General features: G+C 39.0%; 1 pseudogene; it reads left to right on the top strand.

Annotated features, from left to right (window-relative positions):
* The first annotated feature begins 6,766 nt into the window (after positions 1-6,766).
* LOC140628187 (large ribosomal subunit protein eL43-like) lies at positions 6,767-7,055 on the top strand (annotated as a pseudogene).
* Positions 7,056-25,041: the final 17,986 nt, after the last annotated feature.

The raw sequence follows: 25,041 nt of genomic DNA, 5'->3' as shown, positions 1-25,041 counted from the left end.
TTATACATGAGAGACACAGAGAAAGAGAGAGAGCCAGAGACACAGGCAGAGGGAGAAGCAGGCTCCACGCAGGGAGCCCGATGCAGGACTCGATCCTGGGACTCCAGAATCATGCCCTGGGCCAGAGGCAGGCACCAAACCGCTGAGCCACCCAAGGATCCCCCGAAATCTGAGATTTATAGTAACAGATTTATCACCCTTTTCATAACTTCATGAACAATGAAATATACTTTGGATTCAGGTTTTCCTCTCTAAAAAACCTTAATTAGGGGGGGGAAAGTTTGTGTTAGTAAAGAAAACAAAATGATGTATGTTCTTTCCATTGCAAGTATGACTTCAAGGATGTTATGTTCAACTGAGAGACCTAATCATGTAGCTTTTTAACCCAAAATATTGTTTTCCCCAGGTGAATAAATTTTATTCTTTGTCCTTGAGATGAAAGGCCAAGGAAACTTTCCACTGGCTAAAGAGAGGGGATTCAGATTCAAATACAGTGCATTTTGTTAAATCAGCTCCTTGCATTTATGGGTTGATTGCATTTAGAGGGCCAGGTAAATGTAGTTTGTCATTACCATGTGACTTTTCTGCTTTGCTGCATAGAGAATAAATTCAAAGCTGATTACTGTAAAGAAGCCAATTCTAATATTTCCAAAAATATACCCAAAACATACTTTGGACCATAAGCAAATTTAAGTCATGGAAAAATTAAGAGGCAATCATTTATACACTATAATTTATAGCATTTACGGGATTTCTCTGCTCAGAGTTCAAAATGAAGAGTAGTGAATTCATAGATCTTATTTAATCTTTCAAATAACCCCAAGAAGCAGTAATTATCACTATTTTATAAGTGAGGCAACAAGCTAAGAAAGGGCTAGGAGAAGACTGGATGTAAAGCAACCAAGACTGAACTATAAGACCAAAAGTATTTAAAAATCATTTTTTGTAACACATTACCTGTGGTTAAATCATTTTTTTTGTATATTAAAATACTACATTCTGTTGATGCTGTTGAACTAGCTATAAGCCAGCTGAATCTGGAGATCAATAAGTAACCTCACTCCTCTTTACTGAAGCAGGAGCTAACAATTCCCATCATGGACAGAGAAAAGACAGGAGGGAGCTCATCTCCTTGCAATCAAGTGTCAGGGCAGGGAAGGATCAAGTACCAAAGCCAAATCAAAAGGCAAAACAAAAAGAACAGTTTTTGTCTAATTCAAAGAAACTTAACTCCAGAAACATACAGCTCTTTCAGACAAGGCACTAAATATTTTTTTTCTCTAAGAAATAGTGTTTGAGCAGAAACATAATACTTTTATAATTTTCAAGCACTTTACAGCATGCCTTCACATACATTATTGCATTTGATCCTCACAACTACTCTACCAAGTGGAATTTATTAATGCCTCTGTTTGATAGATGGGGACACCAAGTTCAGAGCAGATAAACAACTTGTTGAAGCACATAAAACATGACCAAGACAGCATTCAATGCCAAGTCTTCACGTCTCAAGTCTTTCCTTGGGAAAAACACACTGATTCTCCCATTTGTTTGAGCCAAAGAAAATCCCAAAAATAGCTGGGGAAAAAAAATCCTAAAATCAAGTAACCCCTAAGCCGAAGACAGCTCATGCCCAAATGCATTTAACACTGAGTTATCATTCAAGCTGATTTTTAAAAGGTTAATATTTGGCTAGAGTCCACATATAAAAAAAATCAGTCTAAAGTATTTGGTGACTGTTTCGTTTTAGTTTTGCTGACATTATTTGGAATCAGGGAAATCCAAATCAACCACTACGAGATAACACCTCATACCTGTCAGAATGGCTAAAATTAACAACTCAGGAATCAATAGATGTTGGTGAAGATATGGAGAAAGGGGAACCCTCTCACTGTTGGTGAGAATGCAAACTGGTGCAGCCACTCTGAAGAACAGTATGGAGGTTCCTCAGAAAGTTGGAAATATAGCTAGCCTATGGTTCAGCAATTATACTATTTGGTATTTATCCAAAGGACACAAACATAGTGATTCAAAGGGGAACATGCACCCCCATTGCACCAGCAATGTCCACAATAGCCAAACTATGGAAAGAGCCCAGATGTCCACTGACAGATGAATAAAGAAGATGTGGTGTATATATACAATGGAATATTACTCAGCCATCAAAAATAATGAAATCTTGTCATTGGCAATGAGGTGGATACAACTAGAATGTATTATGCTGAGCAAAATAAAGACAAACACTGTATTTCACTCATATAAGGAATTTAAGAAACAAAACAGATGAACATAGGGGAAGGGAAGAAAAAAATAAGACAAAAACAGAGGGGGAGACAAACCATAAGAGACTCTTAACTCTAGGAAACAAACTGAGGGTTGCTGGAGGGGATGTGAGTCAGGGGATGGGGTAACTGGGTGATGTAATGAGCAGTAGGTGTTATATGCAACTGATGAATCACTACATTCTACCTCTGAAACTAATTTAAAAAATAAAGTATTTGTGGGTTAATAATCAAGTAGGAAAAAATAGTATCTTAGAATATGTTTAATACTTTTTCCTAAACACATTCTGCTTCTACATTGCTTGGTGTTAGATTTAATGAAGTGCTAGAGATATAGGAGATATTCACTTTGTCCACTGAGAATTCTTGTATAAAAAGGCCTACATAAAAATTTTATTATTACGTTTAGGCAACCTTGGGCCTGCCATCTGCATTATTACAGATGGCATTATACTTTTTCTGTTTCAAGTTTTTATTCAAATTACAATTACCATTCCTACAGTTTAGAATTATCTACTACCAAGACCAATTCTCACTTTTAGCAGCCCTCAAGCACGAAATTTTTCTTGCCCATAGGTTTGTGGGTAGGCTGCATTTCTTGACTAGGCTTGGCAGAGCCAGGCTAGATTCCAGGCTTTATATCAAGCTCATACATGTAACAGAGATCTTCAACATTCTGGGGCCAGGAGCTACTTGGGATATGTTCTTCTCATGGTAGTCAGCAGAATTTCAAGAGACCAAGCCTAACCATCTGAGTACACTTAAGCCTTTTACTCATCCATTAAGTGGCATTCCATTGTCCAAATCAAGACACATGGTCAAGCCTTTCATCATTGGAGGGGAAAATAAATGGTTTCCTCTGGTTGGATGTACCACAAAGCAAGTGCACAGATTATAAATCTCTTACAAGAAAGAAGTAAAGAGTTGGGAAAATTCAGTCCATCTAAATTATGGGAAATTTTATTATGTCCAAGTTTCACCAACTATAGTCATTAAATAAGTCTGTTTCAAAAAAATATTTCCAAGTTTGTTCTTAGAATGTTCGTACATAGTACCCAAAAGTGAAATTAGAAAAAATATCTTGCGAACCATGCCAAAGAATTTATCCAGTAACAATGGGAAGCTACAGAAGCCCCTTTGACTTTGTATTCAGGGATTCCCCAAACCACCTGCCCCCTTATAGCTCATTATAATGTTATCCCCAGGGATTCATCCAAACCAAAACTGTTTTGGCCTCCTTTTCCTTATCTGGTGAGGGCTTTCAGCATACTGGGAAGGTACTGGCATGGCAAATGTTGCTGATCTAGTTTAATTAGAATTTAAGTAGTAACGCTGAAGATAAAAGAATTTACTCTTTATTAATTTTTATTTGAATTTGAATTTATTGTCATGATTTTGACTGATTTAAATGCAGAATTCACTAAAAATTGATGTTTTAAATGGTGTCTGCCCTCGTTTGATTGAGATCTTGTCCCAGAGAAAAGGATTTTTACTTTGTCTTCCCCACAAACTTTGCCTGTCTTCGTTCCCTTTCTCATCTCACTATTACCTATTATATTAACAGACCGATGTACATGATTGAGGCAATCTCCAGAGCCCAGGCATCTCATTGTTCCTGTCTAACTGGATGCTGTAGTGATGCTAACGATATAAACTACAAATGATAGTACACCAAGCACATACAGCATTCTCTCCATGCAGGTAAGACACTCTGTGTCTTCCCCCCTAATATCCTGACAAATATAATCTCTTTGCTTCCCAAAGATGTGATAAGGGCATGTTCACCCTCGTGAAATGCAATGGATTTTGACTGATAGAGTGTAAGTGGGAACTATGACAATGAAAGGGTCCACTCATTTTACACTTGATAAGATTAGGAAAGCTTTTACTCTCTAATACAGATATATTTCTTGAGTGCTTATTCCGTTCATTTATTCATTCCCAAATTTATCCATTCAACCCACAAAATGTCTGTGATGTTCCAGGCACAGTGGTCCCAGGCAAGGACCTGAAATATTATGAACTGCAAAGAAAACTTTGTAGCAATGGGACAAAAGTAAATGATATATTTAAAATAATGTGCTTTGAGCTAAAAATAACAGCAGTCTTACAAATACTAGCCAACTGAGCTTAAGGAGATCATCTTACCTCTCTGATTCTATTTTCTAGCCTAGTAAAATGGACAATGATACTTTTTCTGTTTCAAGTTTTTGTTCAAATTAAAATTACAGTTTAATACTGGTTTCAAGAGTAGAATTCAGTGGGATACCTGGGTGGCTCAGTGGTTGAGCATCTGCCTTCCACCCAGGGTGTGATCCTGGAGACCCGGGATCGAGTCCCACATCGGGCTCCCTGCATGGAGCCTGCTTCTCCCTCTCTCCCTCTGCCTGTGTCTCTGCCTCTCTCTCTCTCTCTCTCTCTGTGTGTGTCTCATGAATAAATAAATAAAATCTTTAAAAAAAGAGTAGAATTCAGTGATTCACCACTTACATACAACACCCAGTTCTCATCACAAGTGCTGTCCTTAATATTCGTATCACACACTTAGCTCATCCCCCGCCCACCTCTCTCCATCAATCCTCAATTTGTTCTCTACAGGTAAGACTTGTCATGGTTTCTCTTTCTTCCCCTTCCCCTATCGTCCATCTCTTTTGTTTTTTTAAGTTCTACATAGGAGTGAAATGATATGGTATCTGTCTTTCTCTGACTGACCATTTTGCTTAGGACAATACATTCTAGCTCCATCCATGTCTTTGCAAATGCTAAGATTGCTTTCTGATGGCTAGTATTCCATAAAATGGACACAGTGGTACTTAATCTACTTCCCTTCCAGAGAAAACTATGTCAACTGCCATTTATGTGTAGGACAGTACAAATGCTTTATATCATTATCTTTATTTTAAGTAACAGATTGCCTTCATCAGATCACCTCAATGTAAGGATTATTAATTATATTCATCACCATCCCTGTGTAATAAGAAACCACAAAATCTCAGTAGAAAAGAACATGACCATTTATCTTTACTTTCATAGGTCTACAGGTCAGCTAGAGCAGCTCTACTTCACACTGCAGGTCTGTGGGTTGACCAGGATGACTCTATACCCCTCACTGTACACTGACAAGTGGGCTCCTAGGGAAGCATGTTGTTTTTAGGGCAGTGGCAAAATAAAGACAAGCAGAACCATGAGAGGCTTCTTGAGGCTTAGGCTCAGAACTAGTATGCTGTCATTTCCATCCACATTCCATTGGTCAAAGACAATCATGTGGCCAAAACCAGTATCAGTGATGTGGAGAAATTTATGCCCAGAGTGGCAAAGTGAAAAGGGTAAATACTTCCTTAATGATAATCTAGATCATCCCAGCTCTCTTTTTCCTCTAAGAATTTTCAGAGAACAATCTTGGGTAGGATATAGGCTTTCAACATGTCATTTCCCTGCTCCACAATGGCTCTGTAGCACATGTTTATTTTCTAATCCATTGGACATTAATAATCTCTTTCTACCCTGACATCTCCATTGTAGAAGTTGAAAGCCCAATACTTCATTTCTTAGCTTCCTTTGTCCCTAGGGGTAGGCATGTGGAATGTGGCCCAGTTCTGTTTAATGAAACAAAACCACAAGCCTAACAAAGACTTTTGGAAAAGCTTTTGATCCCTTTAGAAAAAGACAGGTAGGAAAGGAGAGCTGGTAGGTAGACCATTTTATCCTTTTTTCCCCAACATGAATGTAGAAGTGATGACTAACGCTATAGTAGCCATCTTATGACTATGACATGGCAACCATTAGAACAGAAGGCCAGCACGCTCAGGACCGGTTCCCTGATAACATCATTAAGGCATCTTCTGTAAGAAAATTTTTTGTTAAAGTACACTTCTGTGTTACTTGCAAATGAACACAACGTACACAGGCACCCAATGATCTATTTGTAATATCTTAACTCTTCTGCCTCGCTTTCCATATCTTTACTAACCTGGTCCCCATGTGCAGATCCATCGTTTACAAACACACTCCCTCAGGGATCCCGGGGTGGCTCAGCGGTTTAGTGCCTGCCTTCTGCCCAGGGCATGATCTTGGAGACCAGGGATCGAGTCCCACATTGGGCTCCCAGCATGGAGCCTGCTTCTCCCTCTGCCTGTGTCTCTGCCTCTCTCTCTGTGTCTCTAATGAGTAAATAAAATAAAATTAAAAAACACACTCCTTCAAGTAAGACTGTTCTCCTTCCATGTCTGAGTTATTGGATTGCCCTCTCCCTACTCATTTGCCAATCCAATTACAATCTATCCTCCAACACTGAGCTCATATCCAACTTCCTCCATAAAGTTCAACCCAAAATGAATGCTTTCCTTTTGTGAAACCCAGTTGAGAGTTGATCTTCTAAAAACTCAGCCTAGTTTTTGTGTTCTCAATGTTGCTTAGGTGACTGCTTCTTAACATTTAAGTAGAAATGACCAGGCTCTCTGGGATGAGACCTGGTTTGCAGGGACATGGCTAAACGCACCAAGAAGTTTGGAATTATCGGTAAATATGAGACCCATTATGGTGCTTCCCTCAGGAAAAAGGTGAAGAATATTGAAATAAGCCAGCACATCAAGTACACTTGCTCCTACTATGGCAAAACGAAGATGAAAAGATGAGCTATGGAGTTCATCTTTTGTGAGCTTTTGTGGTTCCTGCATGAAAACGGTAGCCAGTGGTACCTGGACCTACAACACCACTTCTGCCATCACAGTAAAGTCCACCATCAGAAGACTGAAGGGGTTGAAAGACCAGTAGAAGCTCCACCATTTGAAACATTGCTAGCCTATAACACATGGGTTAATTTACGTAACAACAGCAACAACCAGAGAGTGACCATTTCTTATGGAAGGATCTCCATGGTTCCAAATGGTACAGGTCTTAGAACACAGCACAACAAATGCTGATTATGATTAACGGGACAGTGTCCCTGGTATACCAACAGGCTGGCTGATACTTAACTAATTTTTAGTTACTCATCTGAAAGTTAGAATGTACTTTGGTATAGAAAATCCAACCAATCTACTTATGTAAACATGCCAAGAGAAGGGCAACTCCTCAGCCCAAGGCAATATTCATCCATTTGTCCATTCATCCATCAAGTCATTATCAGGTATCTATGTCATAGAACAACTTATTTTCATGAGCTATCTTTTTTTTAAGAAAAAGATTTTATTTATTTATTCATGAGAGACACAGAGAGAGAGAGGCAGAGACACAGGCAGAGGGAGAAGAAGGCTCCATGCAGGCAGCCCGATGTGGGACTCGATCCTGGGACTCTAGGATCACCCTGGGCCAAAGAGAGACACTAAACCACTGAGCCACCCAGGCATCCCTTTCATGAGCTATCTTAACACATCTCCACTTCCACCTCCCTCTCTACTACTTTCTAGAACACATACATTTTTCTATGATCATAAGCTGTAACTCAGACTTCCTAATTGTTCCATATTGCCTAGGTGATCTACACCAACCCCTACGGAGCCTGTTTTTTTCCGACACTGATCTCAGGTACGTATTAGGAGAAAAGCAATCTGTACGATTCACACCAGCTATGCATCAATGACAGCCCCTTTATGGGTCCCATGTGCTCCTGTCTTTTTAATGGATTATCTTTCAATTCAAAAGAATTTCACTCCGGATGCAAGTTGAGAAAGTTCAGACTACATGTAAGGCAATCTCAGGTATCCAGTAAAATACTTTTCTCTTCTGAGCCTAGCAGCAAGTCAAGCATCAATTTATTTATGAACCTAAAAGATCCTTTTAAAAAACAGATTTATTTAGGTATGCTTGACACACAATAAACCACCCATGTTTCAAGTGTACAACTTGATAAATTCTGATGTGTATATACTCATGAAATCATCAAGACTATGAACATCCCCAACACCTCTAAAAGCTTCCTGTCTTTTTGTATCTACTGACCTGCTGTCACAATATGCTAGTTTGCATTTCTTACTTTATGTAAATGGGATCACATAGTATAGATGGATAGGACAGATTTTTTTGGATTCTTTTCATCAATATAATCATTTTGGCATCTGTTCATCTTGGGTTTTCTTTTTTTAATATATCAATAGACCATTCCTTTAAATTGCTGAGTAGTATTATATGGACATACCATATTTTTCTTATCCATTCACCTGTTGATGGATATTTGGACTTTTACTAGCATTTCCCAGATAGAAGCATCAGAGGCCCTGTTAACAGGTACAGAGGTGAGAACACTTAATATCATGTATTTACAAGTAGGGAATTACCTATGGCTTGGAAACAATTCTCCATGTGTTTCTCACCTTCTGGCAGGTCTTCTGAGCAAAGCATTGAACCCTCTTGTTTCAGAGTAACTCCTCAAGGCTGTTTGCATTTCACAGAGCCAGGACCAGAAGGAAGCAGACATGGCACCTCAGGTTCCAAATTGAGAGAGATACTCACCCCATAGGTGAGTACCTCCTTCAATGTTGTGCTTCAGCTCCTCACTTGCCTGACACTAACCCTGAACCTAGATAGCCAACAGTCTTGGCAGCTAGAGATAGTGTGTCCCCCGCAGCACCACCCCCACCACTACTACCCAGAGCACAAAGCAGGTGTGTTCGTTCTCCAGGATTATAAAGGGACTAGATCCTTCCAGGGCAAAGGATGGGCAAGTATGCCAACAAGCCCCTTCAAAAGATTGTGTTTCCTATGTTCAGATCCTAACCTGAGCTATAAATGCACCATGCAGGCAACATCTACCCAGCCCCACCTCTGCGTCACCTCCATAGGACTTATAGGAATTGGTTCAAACAGGACGTTGATGCTGACAATAGGATCATGAGTAATGAAGTCTCTGGTCTCTGGCTAGGGAACTAGATACTTCTTTCAGCATCTATGATACTGTGGCTGGCTCAGTTATTAGTCTGCAAACAGAGAAAAATCTCAGGCCCTTCAGTTTTTGACAACGATTACCACAGAGTGATGCCAAATCCATTATCTGGACACCCAGCCGAGAGAGAACTTTTAGGTAGTGCAGACACCTGCTGCATGCTCTTGGGTAAAAAGCTTGACAGAATTCATTCTAACCCCTCTGTGTACCCCATTATCGCACACATTTTTCATTTGGCAAGCATTTATTCAACTCTTACTACCTGCCAAACACTAGGTCATAGAAAATAGGATTTTTTGCCCTCCTGGTTTCACTGCCTAGTGGAGAGAGCAGAAAGAAAAAAATTGTAATTCATAGAGATTGCTACTGTAACCAAGATGAGAAGCCAGGGAAGGCTTCAGAGGAGGTGGTGTTTGCATCGAGTCTTGAGAGAACTATAGGCATCCATTGGGGTTGAAGATGGGAGTTGGAGAGAACAGGCATGCTCAAAGTTACACATACATGCAAGAGAAAATTAAGTTCAGAGAATGATGAGGGAATTACAGACGCTAAAGAATAGATGCTAAAGAAAAGTTTGTGTGTGGAGAGGGAGGCAAAAGAGAGGGAGTGATCATGGGAGGAAGTGAGGAGTATTAGGAGAGAAACTCTAAAGATGTAGATAGAAAAGAAGGATCTGGAATGCAAAACTAAGGAACTGGGGCTTTACAAATGGATGCTTCAGGGGCACCTGGGTGGCTCAGTGGTTGAGCCTCTGCCTTTGGCTCACACTGTGATCCCGGGGTCCTGGGATGGAGTCCCACGTCAGGCTCCCTGCAGGGAGCCTGATTCTCGCTCTGCCTATGTATCTGCCTCTCTCTGTGTCTCTCATCAATGAATAAATAAAATCTTTGAAAAATAAACCAAAACCAAAAGGATGCTTCAGAGTTGGCTTTCACCAGTTTTACTTTTTAAGTGGGGAATCCATGCTACTTATGTTTATCACTTTGAATTATGATCATTTGTATCTAAAGAAATTCCCCCACTGCTAGGGTCGAGCTCCTGTGGGACTAAGGGACTCCATCTTGTTCACTTTTGCCCTCCAATTCCACTCTAGAACAGAGTTGCTACTCAAAAAAAATGGTACTAACAAATTAGTTACTCAGCAAAAATTAACTTCTCCTCTCAGATAATCTCTATATATGATGCACCTCAAAATGTCCCATTTGTGAATAATTAAGACAAATAAATAAAAAATACAGATGTTTCTGATATTTTTGAAAAAATTATCATTCCAGGTTATAGCTTACAATTTTTCTCACATTTTTCATTACTTTATTCATGAGTTGGCTTTTTTAAATCACTTTGTGTAGGATACTAATACAGTACTTATCTCTAAAATAAATTTCATATTCTTATTAAATATACTTCTTTTAAATTTATAAGGTGCCATGTATTATTCATTGGAAAGTCTTAGCTCATACCACAGATTATATATCACTTTTTCCATGTATCATAAGCGGTCATTTAGATTGAAATCAAAATTATATTTAACTGAACTCATAGCTGGTGAGTTATCCTCCCTTTTTAAACTTATTTTCTGGCCACATGTCTCTACCAAATGTTATAGATGAAAAATCTTTCATTAAGACACTTGTAGTAAGAAGCAATATACCAATATTTTTTATCCTAAAATATTTTCTTGGGCCTAGAAATTTTGATATGCTCATAATGCAGAAAACCCCTGAGTGAAAACATAGCCTTTATTTACAAAGAAGATAGATTATATGTAGATATATATTCCACTGAGATATTAGAAACCCACAATTTACTGAATTCTATCCTTTTCTCTTTCAGTTCAAATGTCTTTGTTCAAAAAATATATTATAGGAAACTTCTACTGATCAAAATTATTATTTTAAATGCACCGTAACATTTTTAAAAGTTCACATATACAATTTTGCCTGCAATGACAAGGATCTGAATTAAGTGCAGAGTCTTTCTAAAAGTCTTTCCTTTTTGGAGAAAAACTTACGACTTTCTGAGGGTGATCAGACTCAAATGTGAATAAGAAATACCTAACACAAGACTTGATCATAGTAACCAACCAGCCACCTTCTTTTTTCCTAAGGTGATTTTGCCATCTAGAAACATAAGCCCCAGCTTCACTCCTCTTTCCTTGCTTTCTTCTTGAAGCAACTGTAATTGCTTCTTAAAAAATAGCACTATTATGTTGTGCCAAATCTCACCAATGTTAGTTATTACCACATTTCTCATGACATTTTGAAGTCTTGCAAAATAAGGTGTAAAGAATAACCAAGCATGTTTTGTACTTTTATTTAATCAACCATTTTGTTTGCAGAAACTCAACTTAGTTCCATTCTGTAAGCACAGACCTACCCAGATACTCCACTGTGATGGAAGCCTCTTAAGAGTGGAGATGAAACCCAACTCCACAGCTAGCAAAAATGAATGATCCAACTTTAGGGAACAGGGTCCTGTGATGGAAGGAAAAAAGCCTGGAGTCTTTTTTGAACCATGCTGCCTCCTACGCAGATCATAAGGCACCCTAAGCTTCTTTTTTTTTCTCATCTGAATATAGAAATAATTAATGCCTACCTCTCAAAATGGTGTAAAGTTCAAATGGCACAATTCAAGGAAAAGCAGTTCATAAATTCAGTCTAGTTTGAGTTTTATATTTTTCCCTTTGCACACATACTTTCATTATATCCAAATTACATACATACACACATACCTTTTTAAACACCCATACACACACATATAAATAAAACCTAAGACCCCTCGGACCTCCAGCCTTAATCACAGTATAAGAAAGAATTTTGATGGTTTGAAGCTGACAGTCAAGAAAGAATTCTTTAAAAGTCTTTGGTGCAAAAAGGTGATTTTATTAAAGCACAGGGACAAGACTCATGAACAGCAAGAGCTGTACTGGGGTCACAAGGAGTGGACCATTACATACTTTCAAGTTGGGAGCAGGTTAGGGATAGCATAAGTCCCTAAGGAATTTTGGAAGCAAGGTTTCCAGGACCTTGAGGGGGCTAGCTATTGTTGGGAAAAGGTCATTTATTACTGTCTAATAAAATCTTAGTCATGAGACCCTTCAGATGTATATCAGTGGGCCATATGTTGGGGGATGATTGCCTGCATGTATCTCTGGGGGTATAGATAAAAAGCAAGTTTCCAAATGAATTTTTACATGTTAAAGTAGACTTACAGGATCATGAGAGTTGGGCTAAGATTGACTTTTGTCTTTAGCAAAGTATCAACATTGAGGCAGTAGAAGCACTATATTAACGTCACTCTGCCTGTTTCAAGGACTTGTCAATGCGCTGTAGGTAGTAAGGAAATTTAATAATTTCTCTTCTGCCTTCGTTTCCGTCATCAACAGTGTTCATCTCCCCTTTCACTGAGCAACCATTACCAGTTGTTCATTAGCAAGCATGTGTTTTGAGCACCTGATCACACCGATTGTATGGAGAGATCCACTTCCATATTCTATAATTGCAGTTTGTTATTCCTGTGAAGAGACCACATCTTCTGTATTTACTCTCAACAGATATTTATAGGGTTTCTTCTACTGTCTCCACATAAATAAGACTAAGATTAATATCCTCATACTCTCCCCAGACACCAGTGAGAGTGTACAGGGCATGCCCCTGAAGGTAGAAGGCCTAGGTGAGGAGGATACAGGTATTCTATACTTGCCAACTCACAGCAGTGAAAGCTTTTTCGAAGGGGCTCTACAAATTCACACTTGCTAGCAGTGGACATATTCTCGTATCGTCAGTCTTTTCAGACTTAAGTTTGCTGGTTGAAAGTGAAAATAACTTCACATGTCGTATTAGAGATTTCCATTTCTACTCTGAATTCACTATGTATAGTCTCGCTTGTGTTTCTCCTTTTATTGAGGTACAGGGGTTCTTGATGCATTTTGGATACTAATCTTTTGTTAGGTATGCTAAAAATACTCTCCCCCTATGCAGCCTTTCTCTCAGTTATGTGTTTAATAGTGTCCTCCGAGTTCCAGAAGTCTCCACCTTGATATACTCAAATGTAGTCTTTTCCTTCTATGCTTAGTCATTGGTACTTTAAAATGTCTTCTTCTCTTCATGGTCATAAAGATGTTATTTCACAATTTCTGTGAACATTTTAAAGGTTTCTTTTTAAACTAAACATCAATTCCTCTGGAATTTTTTTTTTGCATACAATCTGTTGGAAAACATTATCAAAAAGGCTGCAACAACAACAACAACAACAACAAAGGCTGTAATCACCTTTTGACCCAGGCACTGGACCTGAAAACTTAAAGCCTCGTCACCCCTCCCGTCCTTGGAATGTGGCTTCTGCTTGCCTTTCCCTCTTCCAGAGACTGTTCCAGAAACATAACCTTGAGACGGTGATGTTATGCTGAAAACAACTACATGGTGGCATCTTCAGCAACTTTTAAGATTTGGATGCCAGGTGTGAGGATCAATGCATCTTGCTGCCCTCCACCACCCCACCACCCCCACCTCAAGACAAGTCTCCTATGGACCTTCCTCTTGTTATTATTAAAACTGCCACCTGCCATCACAGAGTGGTCTTCCTCTTCTGTTGGTGTGTCCTTGCCTCTAAGGGGACTGGTTTCAGAGGACACAGAGAATGCTCCCAAGAGGGTTGTGAACGTACACAGTCTGAGGAAGCAATCTTCTTTTTCAATATAAAATTCCTTTCCTAACAGGATTTATTGAACAATCCAATTCCTTGTTAATTTTTACTGCTGCCTCATAGAACTATCTTCCATTTCTTTCTACATTGTCTATTTGGACTCTGATCTATTGATCTCCTCCTGCACCAATAGTATGCTGAAGGATCTTGGTATTATAATAAATTCCTAAATTAATCTGAGGATAATCAACATCTTTAATACTGAGTGTTCATTCCAGTTGAGTAGTATAGCTCGTATATACTTTTTATATAATTCAGTAATGTTTCGTTTGTCCTTAAAGATCTTCCATTTATATCTTAGGTTTGTAGTTTTATCAGGTTTTGATTTTTATTCCTATAGTGAAAAGGATATTTTCTCTAATCTCTTTGATTGCTGCTGGTATGTGGTCATGTTATTTTTTTTTTAAATACTGATCTTATCTCAAAAACCCTGGCTGAACTAATAATATAGGTTTATCTTCTTGGATTTTCTATAAACAGTCCACAAATAATCAAATTCAGACTTTAAGCACTTAGGAGTTTTCCCTATTCTACTCAATTTTGAAGACCTCCAGTAAAATATTAGGTAGGAGAAACCGACACCCTCATCATGTCCCAGACTCAACCTAAATGGGCATGCTTAGTCATCAAGGTGAAGTAGGATGTCTGTGCATTCCTAGTTCATATTTACCATGAGATTTTATCACTAATGGGTTTTTAAAGCTTTCTTCTCTTTTTGGCCATTGACTGAAGTAGATGTACACATCTGTTGTATTTTTACTTTGCTAAGGTAGCAAATTCCACTGATAAGCTTTTCTAGTGCCTGAACATTCTTGAATTTGTGGTATAAATTCCCTCTTGATTTTACAGCTTTGCTGTTTATCCGATTTTTGTGGGTTTTCTTTTCAATGTTCACAAGGTGAGACTGGCCCACAGTTTTCAGTTGACTTTATTTGGTTATAGCTCTAGCCATAGAAAATGTTTTATGAATTTTTCTTATGCTCAACAGCAAGTCTTAAACTAAAACATAAAAGGGTTGCCTAGTCCTTTAAGTTTTGGTAAAAGTTTACTCCTAAAAATGGTTCGTCTTCAAGTTATTTTGAGGGAGAGGTTTATTTTAAAGCACAGTTTTTATGCATTATTGAACTTTGTATTCATATTTGCTATTTCTTGGGTCAATAATATTGTGTATGTGTGCATATACATGTATATACATTTATACATTAGGATGTCTAAATGCTTACTTCTAGAAAATCTCTATTATGCAAGTTTAAATTCAATGACCATTTTAACTCTATTGTTCATGTGTATATGCTACTTTTTTTCATTCCTAAATACTGGTTCTCCACCTTATTTTCTTAGTCACTCACCAAAGGTTTGCCTCTGTATCTCTTTTTAAGGATTTAACTGTTGGTTGTATAAATCATGTAAACCAATTTTTATTTTATTAAAAGTTCTATCTTTACTTCCTCTTTGGCTTTACTCTTCTTTCTGGTTTTTCTTTTACAGTTTCTAGAGTTCTATCTTAAACATATTTCATTTTATTTTTAAGGCAGACCGTGAAAGAATTTCTTTCTTTTCCACCTCCCTATCTATACTGTGTTTCAGCCATGACTATGTCCATACCAGTTATGGAAGTCCTTCTACAAGATGCAGTTCCCACAACAGCTTCTTCTGGGAGACTCCACTTCAGGCTTAGATTTGGCCCAATTCCAGGCTGTGGCCCATACAGGAAGTTAGTTTTGGAATTTAAAAAAGTAATGTTTAAAAGGCACTTTAAGCATTTTTATGGTGAGAATGCATCATCTTATCAACTAGCACAAACTAAGAAACAGTCTTTGGTGTGGGCTGTGAACACTAGGTTTTAACTACTATCTTTTTATAAAAAATTCAAAATCTCTCTGTCAATTATACACAATTATCCATTAACATCTCAATATAAAAGTCAGTCATTATATGAACTTAAGTTACGTCTAAGAAATCTTCATTTTGTCAATCTTCATCCCTTGCTTTGAAGCCAATACCTCTCCCAACTTCCATGTATATTCTCAGCTTTAAGTCAACTGCCTTCAACATGAAGGCAAACATCAATGAAATTGCGTTCTATGAATACTCACTTCCAAAACCCAATCGTTTGAAGTGCTTTACTGCATGTGTAACATGTTGTTCTCCTATTTTCTTTGAGAGCAGCAATATGAAACACAATCACTAGAATATAGTCAAAACCTTTAAACTAAGTTGTCCTGAGAGTAACAAAAAAGAGTCTTAAAGGGATTATCTTTCTTTAAAACATTAGACTTCTGGTCATCAAAATCGTTCCTATTTTTATTTAAATTTACTTTTGTAAGTCAGAAGGTTCTAACTGCAGTAGGATTAAGATAACACTCTGAAGTTTTATAGTGTGCTTTTCTATACATGAAATTTACTCTTCACAAAAGGCCATTATTGTTCTACCAAAACTAAGCGAGGTAAAGAGACCTGTGCAGCAACATAAAGACTGAACCAAGACTCCCATTGAGGACACTCAGACCTGGGCCTTTGCTGCTTCTTCCAGTCAGGCTTTTTAAATTAATTCAATGGGAGAAAAATCACTATAGCAAACAAGACTTAAAAGATTCACTTAATGACCCCTTAGAGTTTGCTACAAGAGTTCAGTGCCACAAAACTGCTAGGTGCAGGTTATTGTAATAACATCTAATTTGCATTTAAACAGCCAACTTTGTGGTCCCTGATTTAAGAGATATTCCACCCCAACAGGAAAAACTTTGTTGGGATATCAGCAACAATCACCACAATCCAGTTTTAGAACATTTTCATCTCCTCAATAAAATCCTTCCTGCCATTTACATATATTCCCTTCACTTCCCTGTGCCCCCAGTGACTATGTCCATACCAGGCAACATAGGTTGCCTGTGTCCTAGGCAACCATTAATCTACTTTCTGCCTCTTTAGATTTAGAATCCTAATGTGGTCTCCCGTGCCTGGCTTCATTCACTTAGAACATTCCTGAGGCTCATCCATGTATCAGTAATTTCTTCCTTTTTACTGCTGAATATACCAAATTGTATCCATTCATCAGTTGGTAGAATTTCCAGTTCCTTCTTCTGGTTCCCCAACATATTTTACTGCTGTGTGGTAGCTCATGGTCCATTTTGGGGGTATTTCTTTCTAGAACTCTAACTTCCTAAATGCTAGGTATAGCTACAGAACATCATATCTGATGCCTCAGCTCCCTCTGCCACCTCTGACCACCCCCCTCAGCCACCAATCCAATAGGTTTTAACAAAATTGGCTTTTAAAGAACCGTAAAACCATTATAGGACTTCATTCACCTCCATTTTAAATAACCAACTATGAACAGGGTCATTTATTTAAGGCATTTTTCCAGCATCTGAAGATATAGTTATCATACAACTCAGTGATTCTACTAAAAGTCATGGAATGACACACATAAAATGGGTCCATTTTAAGGTATATAAATCATTTCTCAATAGTTTTTTTTTTTTAAGGTTGGGGAAGATAGATGATAAAATAAGGGTATAAAAACCGAAATGAGAACGTTCAAGCTGTCAACCAGAGCAGCTGACACCCCTACCACAGCCTACAGGATGAGTCCATTAGGAATTTATTAGATGCAGGGTAATCCTGCTGGTAGAAACCCACTATATGCTCTGAGCTCTGTACTCTCACTCACATGAGAAGCCTTAGCCTCTTGCACATTGGCCAAATCCATGCAAGTGGATTAAAAAAGCAACATCATACTATGTTATCAGAACAAGTTTTGAACCATCAGAACCACTTTTGAGTAGTGCATTTGCCACTTTTTAAGCAAATTAAGTTACCCAAGATTTAGGATAGATTTAACAAATGAAATCTAAGATACCATGTTAAATTTCAATTTATGATGAACAATCTACCAGTATTATGTATATCCCATGCAACATCCAAGGCATACTTATACTATAGCATACTTGGTACATTCTTACTGACAAGTTATTTTTTGTCTATCTGAAATGTAAATATAACCAGGTGTCCTGTATTTTAGCTAGCAACCCTTCAAAATCTAGTATCCCCTTGTTATTATGAGACTATTAAAACCACATTATAATACACTAAGATTACATTCCCTACTTAGATATATTAGCAACTTATCTCTAAGAATTAGCTTCTCATTTAATGGTCCTTCTGCCTCAACTACCTGTTTAGATATTCCATCATCCTCTAAGTGTGGAGCGCCATCCTGAACCACAGCTGGCTTTAGTGGGATGTTAAATCACCAAGGTCTTTCTCACTTCATCTCCTAATGGATAAAGTCTTGGAACCCTACAACAAACCAGGTATACACCAGCCATTCACAATGGCTTGTCTTGGGCATAACGCAGGCTGTAATTCCTGTCAAAACAGAATCCAGTCTGGTATAGAAAAAAAAGTGCTTAGAACAGAGAGGAAATCAAGAACATGGGTAAGCACAGGCTGACAGCATAGAGAAATGAAGGAAGCAGACATCAGATATGGAGCAGTTCCGGGACTAGCTATCTCCCCCTGGACTCTTAGATGCCACCACCTATTTGTTCCCCCAGTTTTGTGAGGACATCCTTTTACGGTGACACCAATTTAAGTCAAGCCCATGTAGGCTAGATTTTTTTCAGATTATATACATATGTATTTTTATTTTATTTTTATTTAAATGCAGTTAACATTTAGTATTAGTTTCAGAGGTAGAGTTCAGTGATTCAGTCTTACATATAACATCCAGTGCTCATTCCATTATGTGCCCTCCTTAATGTCCATCACCCAGTTATTCCATCCCCCCACCCACCTCCCCTCAGTTTGTTTCCTAGAATTAAGAGTCTCTTATTGTTTGTCTCCCTCTGATTTTTGTCTTGTTTTATTTTTCCCCTCCCTTCCCCTAGGCTCCTGCTCCTCTGTTTCTTAAATTCCACATACGAGTGAAATTATGTGTCTTTCTCTGATGGACTCCTCGGCCCCCTACTTAGCATAATATCCTCTAATTCCATCCACATTATTGCAAATGGCAAGGTTTCATTTTTTGATGGCTGAGTAATATTCCATTATATGCATGAGTATATATATATACACATATATATGGATATGTATACATACATACATATACATGTATGTATATATATGGATATATATGGATATGTGTGTGTGTGTGTGTCTTCTTAATCCATTCATCTGTCGATGGACATCTGGGCTCTTTCCACAGTTTGGCTATTGTGGCTATTGCTGCTATAAACATTAAGGTGCAGGTGCCCCTTCAGATCATTACATATCTATCTTTGAGGTAAATATCCAGTAGTGCAATTGCTGTGTCATAGGGTAGCTCTATTTTCAACTTTTTGAGGAACCTCCATACGGTCTTCCAGAGTGGCTGCACCAGCTTGCATTCCCACCAGCAGTGGAAGAGGGCTTCCCTTTCTCCTATGCTAGATTTCAGACAGTTACTGAACCAACTCTCTCAGGCCCTAGAATAGCAACAATGCAAAGTACACTCATTCATCTACCTTGACAGCAGCAGGATCAGGCAAAGAATCAGATCAAGTAACTCTTTCACCACTTCGATTCTAAAAGCAATACTAAGAAGTGTAGAAAAATTTTTTTAAAAAATCCACAGGGAACATGCAATTCTATTACCTAATGACAACCTGTGAGGGAAAAAAAAGTAATGTTATATGCCATTTTATTAGGATGATACTTTGCTTCACCCAAAAGACTTTCAAAATATTTCCATCTTAATGAGTATTTAATACCCCAGAGGGTAACACTTACAGTAACCACTTGTTGCCCATTTCCTATTAATTGTACTAATAAAAAGTAGTCTTGTATACCTTTATTCACTTTAACCTCATTTCCCTTATGACAAATTCCTAGAAAGCCCATTACTAGCTAAGACAATTTCCAGATTTCTTTTGAGATAGGTTATACTAATTTATACTCCCTTTTGTACTGAAGATAGTTAAGGGCCTGCTTTTATAAGCTCCACATCTCCCTGCCAAAGCCTTCTTGCAATTTTAAGGCAAAAAAAATTTGCTGTTATTTTAAGAGCACAAGATAACAGACTTAATCTTTACCTGTGACCCCAGAATGGTCTTGGTCTTCACAGAATATCTAAGAGGAGGAACCACTGAGTCCACAAATATGAAGCCAATGTCTGTACTCCACCCTCTAGTGCCTACAGACTTCTGTGGAAGTGAAATGTAACCTTATATAACATTTAGTGAGCTCACTCTTTGGGGTTTAAGTAGATATCTGATTAAGAATGTGAGAATATGACCAGCCAGTCAGAATCAAAAGCAGTGCTGGGTAGTTATGCTATGTGCTCAGGTATCGGGATTCCAAGAATGTATCACCCAATGGTCCGTGTATATTGCAATCTGTCCATTGGAGGATGGGTGTAGGTGAACCTGAGCAACATGTAGTTCAGAGAAGTGAAAGCCAAGAGCACTAATAGAGACAGGAATTCATGAGTCTTAGTAGTCAATATCCACAGTGTGGTCATAAAAAAAAGTTTATTTTTTAAAATTTTTTAAGCAGCAGACATATTTTAGTCTCCAACTAATTCACTCTACCTGACAAGCCAGCTGGAAGGAGAAAGCTGTAGATTTGAACGACAGGATACACAACCTTCTATGATAACAAAACACATGTGATTTTAGTTAGAAAAGACTTAAGTAGTCTACAGAACCAAAAGGATTTTAAGACAAGAATCATGGGAACTGACAATTCTAGGAGGCCTAGGCATAGGCAAAAGTAAACCTTCTTAGAGTAAAAGTCTAAGCTACTTCGAGGCTACCTGTGCTTTGGGAATAAGAGAAACTCCAATACAAAAAGGCAGGAATGCAGTAGTTCAGAAGTCTCAGAGTGGTGGTAAATGCTGAGAAAAGCCTTCTGGTTGATTAGGAGGACTTTGGGAGGGGAACAGCTATTATTACATAGTATTCTGTAACAAGGCAGGCTCCAGGCTCCAGGCCACCCTGTTTCCCAAGGATTGCCTCTAACACCAAGGTTATAAGGCATAAAGACTGTCAAAGCCTACAGGCCCTGGTAACCCTAGCCAGGTAGTGGTTCTGCCTGGCTGAGGAAAGCCTGAAGTGCTTCCTAACTTAGACTGCCTGGCCTCTCCAAGTCTGGAGTATTTCATGTGGTTTCATTTTTGTTTTGTTTTAAACAAGGATTTTATTTCTTAGAAAATTCTCTCAACTTTAAGTTGGGTGTATCACACCCACAAAAAACAAAATACGATCCAGACCTTAAGAATGGATTCTGATTGTTTAAAAACTCTAGACATTAAAAGTTGTTAAACATCAGTGGGCCTCGGATTTAAAAAAAAAATTATAGGGCAGCCCGGGTGGCTCAGTGGTTTAGCGCCGCCTTCGGCCCAGGGCATGATCCTGGAGTCCCTGGATCGAGTCCCGAATCGGGCTCCCTCTGTGGAGCCTGCTTCTCCCTCTGCCTGTGTCTCTGCCTGTCTCTGTCTCTCTCTCTCTCTGTCTCTCTCTCTCATAAACAAAATCTTTTAAAAAAATAAATTATAATATCCCCATTTATGCTGACATTTGTAGTTTTGTGTTAAAGTCCTTAAAGATAAGCAAGTAAGTCTTAATATCTTGAGCTAATTATTTATGAAGAATTACTTGGCTTTAACATGACTCTGCTACATACTCAACAATTCTGTATTAAGTATTTTCCTACTTGTGTTCCATTCCCTTATTTATCCTCTTCTCTCTTCAGGTTACAGAGACCCAGAGCAGCACAGGCAATAGAAAAGGAAAATAGGTAGGGCAACATTTGCTTTTCAGTAGGTCTTTCATCAAATTCAAGTTGGTCTTTTGCCTTGTCCTTACCTTTTTCTTTTGCTGTAAAGTGTTTTGGAAGAATGATTCAACATGATCTCTGGACAAAAATAGCGTTGAAAATTTAGAATCACAGCAGTTCCCTAGATATACTCACTGTCACTCAACCAGTGGTGCTCACTCTTCATTTTCCTATACTCAAATTAGAAGTGTTGTAGATTTGTATTAATACCATATGCCATTAATATCCTTGGGCTAAATTCTTTCATTTTCATCTAATTGTTGGAGGAAGCCAAGAGGAAGATAGATTCCAATATAGAATATACTTCTCTAGATCCATTTCTGTACAAGCTTGGAACAGAATCCTGAGTTCTATTTTAATGAGTATTAAAATATGTTGTTAAATCCTTGTCTGTTGCTTAAGACCTAAGTAAACCCAAGCTGGGGAATCAGATCAAAAACCTCTGATGTAAGGCAGGCATACATTCGGAAATGATTATTAATAACCAATTCATTAAATCTTTACTTCCCTGCTTGATATGCCATAAAGTCAAAGTAGGGTCTTTGCAGGCTAAGTTCAACCTCAAGAGTTACTTAAGACCTTTCACAATTTTCCAAAGTACTCTTTATCTCACACTGGGAGGTGGGAGGAATCCCCTAGAGCTCTGGCTTTTCCTGCCAAGTTGGGAGGATCTGGCAACTTTAGGCAACAGTCAGCTGGGTCTCCTTAGCTGCTGTCCTCTTAGGACCCAGCACATGTCTCCATTCACTACAATCCTCTTTTCCTTACCACCACTCCCAGCCCACTTCTCTCATTTATAGAACTTTCTTGCCACTGCTGGTCTTTGAATTAGCCACCCACTCTCCTAGGCAGAGAGGGCCTCAGTCTTTCTGGTTCTCCAACACAAGAAGATCCTTAGGCCTTGACAGCCCCTGACCAGAACACAAGGAGGCTAAACAAGACCTTACAATACAGCCACTAAGTAGATAACCACACAGCCCATCTCCCAACTGTCCAGTTGGCCAAAGTTTAACTTCCAGGCTCAGGATTAGATCCAGAGGGTATCGAAGTCAAAGAGGTCAGATGGTAAGGAAACCAGTCCAAGGTCACACAGGCATTTAAAGCTGTGCAGAGTACAGGACCCAGGGGCGTTTTTTGTTTTTATTGTTTCTCATGCTCTGGTAATCTACTGGCCAGAGGACCAAGAGTCAGTGAGGAATCTTCCCCCAAACAATTATTAGGCCTTTCTAGGGGGTCGACCTGAGGATTCCTGGGTTAGACCCAGGGAGAACAGCTGACCAACTCTGGAGTACTCTGTGGACTTCCATGCCACCCCACCAGTAAGCTGTCGTTGCAGTCAAGCAGGCTATAGAGCAAGAGGAAGACAACCCCTGGGAGAATAGAGTCTGTAAGACTTGAGTTTTGACATTTGCCACTTTGGTTTTTATTTTCTACTTTGGGTTCCAACAGAGGGATTAAAGAAGAGCAACAAATGCAGCAAACCTCTGGTCTACTGATGCTCTCGCCCAGCCTCCAGGATATCCAAAGGACAGACCAAGTTTTGCCATGAGATAAACCTTTATTTTCCATGATCAAAGCTGCCTATCCACAGAGGTATCCAAGCCATGGAGCCTTCAGAGTAAGGGTACATCCTCTTGAGGCTGACATGAAGGTCACTTTGGCCACTTCTTCCCTTAGGGGGAGAGCAGGTGAGGGAAAAAGGAAGAGGACCAATTTTGAATGGCAAATGGAAGATGCCGGTAGAAGCTGGAGGATAATCAGGCTATAGAAAATGGTATTGAGGGGCGCCTGGGTGGCTCAGTGGTTAAGCATCTGTCTTCAGCTCAAGGTGTGATCCCAGTCCCAGGATCGAGTCCCATATTGGGCTCCCCACAGGGAGCCTGCTTCTCCCTCTGCCTATGTCTCTGCCTCTCTGTCTCTCATGAAAAAATAATTAAAATCTTTAAAAAAAAAAAAAGAAAATGGCATTGAAAACAGCATACAGCTGTGATACTCAACCTGGGGCCAGGTCACCATCAGCATCACCCAAGAGCTTGCTGAAAATGCAAATTCTCAGGCCCTATACCAGATCCATGAAACCTGAGGATGAGGCCCGAGAGTTGAGCTGAGCCAGCCCTCCAGGTGATGCTTTTCCACAACCTAAGAAGAAGAGAAGCACTAACCAAACACAGCTCTACAGAATTCATACAGTGAAACACATAGGATTCCAGGAGACTAGAAAAGCCCTCTCCTAGCCCTTGGGTGACTTTTAGTCTTCCATTGGCATAGGGATCTGCTACTCACACTACACAGATTCACTAGCAAAATAGATCCCATACAGAAGGAGCATGCTCTTGAAAAAGCATGCCTATACATCTAAGAATTCATAATAAAAAAAGCCATTTCAATCTGCTTTCAGACTTAATCCTTTTTGAAAAGAAATATTACAGGTGAAGGATCAACAGCCCCTTTCAATCTAGTTGCTACTGCAATGTGAGGGACTTGTTCCAGAATTTCAGCAGCTTTAAGAGCAAGCATGAGGCTCAACTCTGACATTCAGCCTCAGTCCATCTCCCTTACCACCAGGGCTCCACCTCACTGACCGCCTGCAGATCGGAGGTGACAGGGTAAGCTGCACTTCACTTTAAGTCTATAAATAACCACTTACAAATGCTACATACAAGGATGAAAATTATACTGATTAATCTTACACACAGAATTCCCACTAAACTCCATTGTACTAGGAACACCTGTAACAATATGAATTGTCCACTACCTGCAGGGGCATTTCATTCAATTCCCCTATTTACAGATGAACAAACTGAGCAGAGTAATAAACCTGTCAAAAGCCACAGACTTCAACAGCAGCCTACGCCTGTAATCCCCCCTTTGTGACTACCAGTGGCACCATACTGATCTCCATTTTTTAGTGCTGCCCAGTTGGCACTAAGAACTATCCTCGCCTTCTCCAAAATAAGCACGCGTGCTTTTAGTATGCACGCTCCATTTTGCCCAGCTACTGGCCATCAAGGAAGCACATTAGTTACCCAAACCTCCAACAATCAGAATTAGCTTTGCTGCTTTAACCTTGCGAACTTGAAGAACCAGAACTTTCCTGAGGTCCCTATGCTGACACAAGAATATGACTGCCTCTAATTATAATAAGCCTATTAGCAACTACTATTTACTTAAGCACCTACCACTTGAAGCCCTGTATTAGACCCTTTACATGAAGTCTTATTTGACTAGGAAGACCATCTGAGGTTTGTTGAGTTATTCAAGGTCACATAGCTAGGAGGAAGGAGGCCTGTGATGCAAACCCAAGTTGGACTCTAGAACCCATTCTTTTTTTTAAGATTTATTTATTCATGAGAGACA

This window comes from Canis lupus, chromosome X (genome assembly GCF_048164855.1).
Source record: "Canis lupus baileyi chromosome X, mCanLup2.hap1, whole genome shotgun sequence".
NCBI classification, from domain to species: Eukaryota; Metazoa; Chordata; class Mammalia; order Carnivora; family Canidae; genus Canis; species Canis lupus.
The sequence above is the reverse complement of the archived record's forward strand: the minus strand, read 5'-3'. Positions and strand labels throughout refer to the sequence as shown.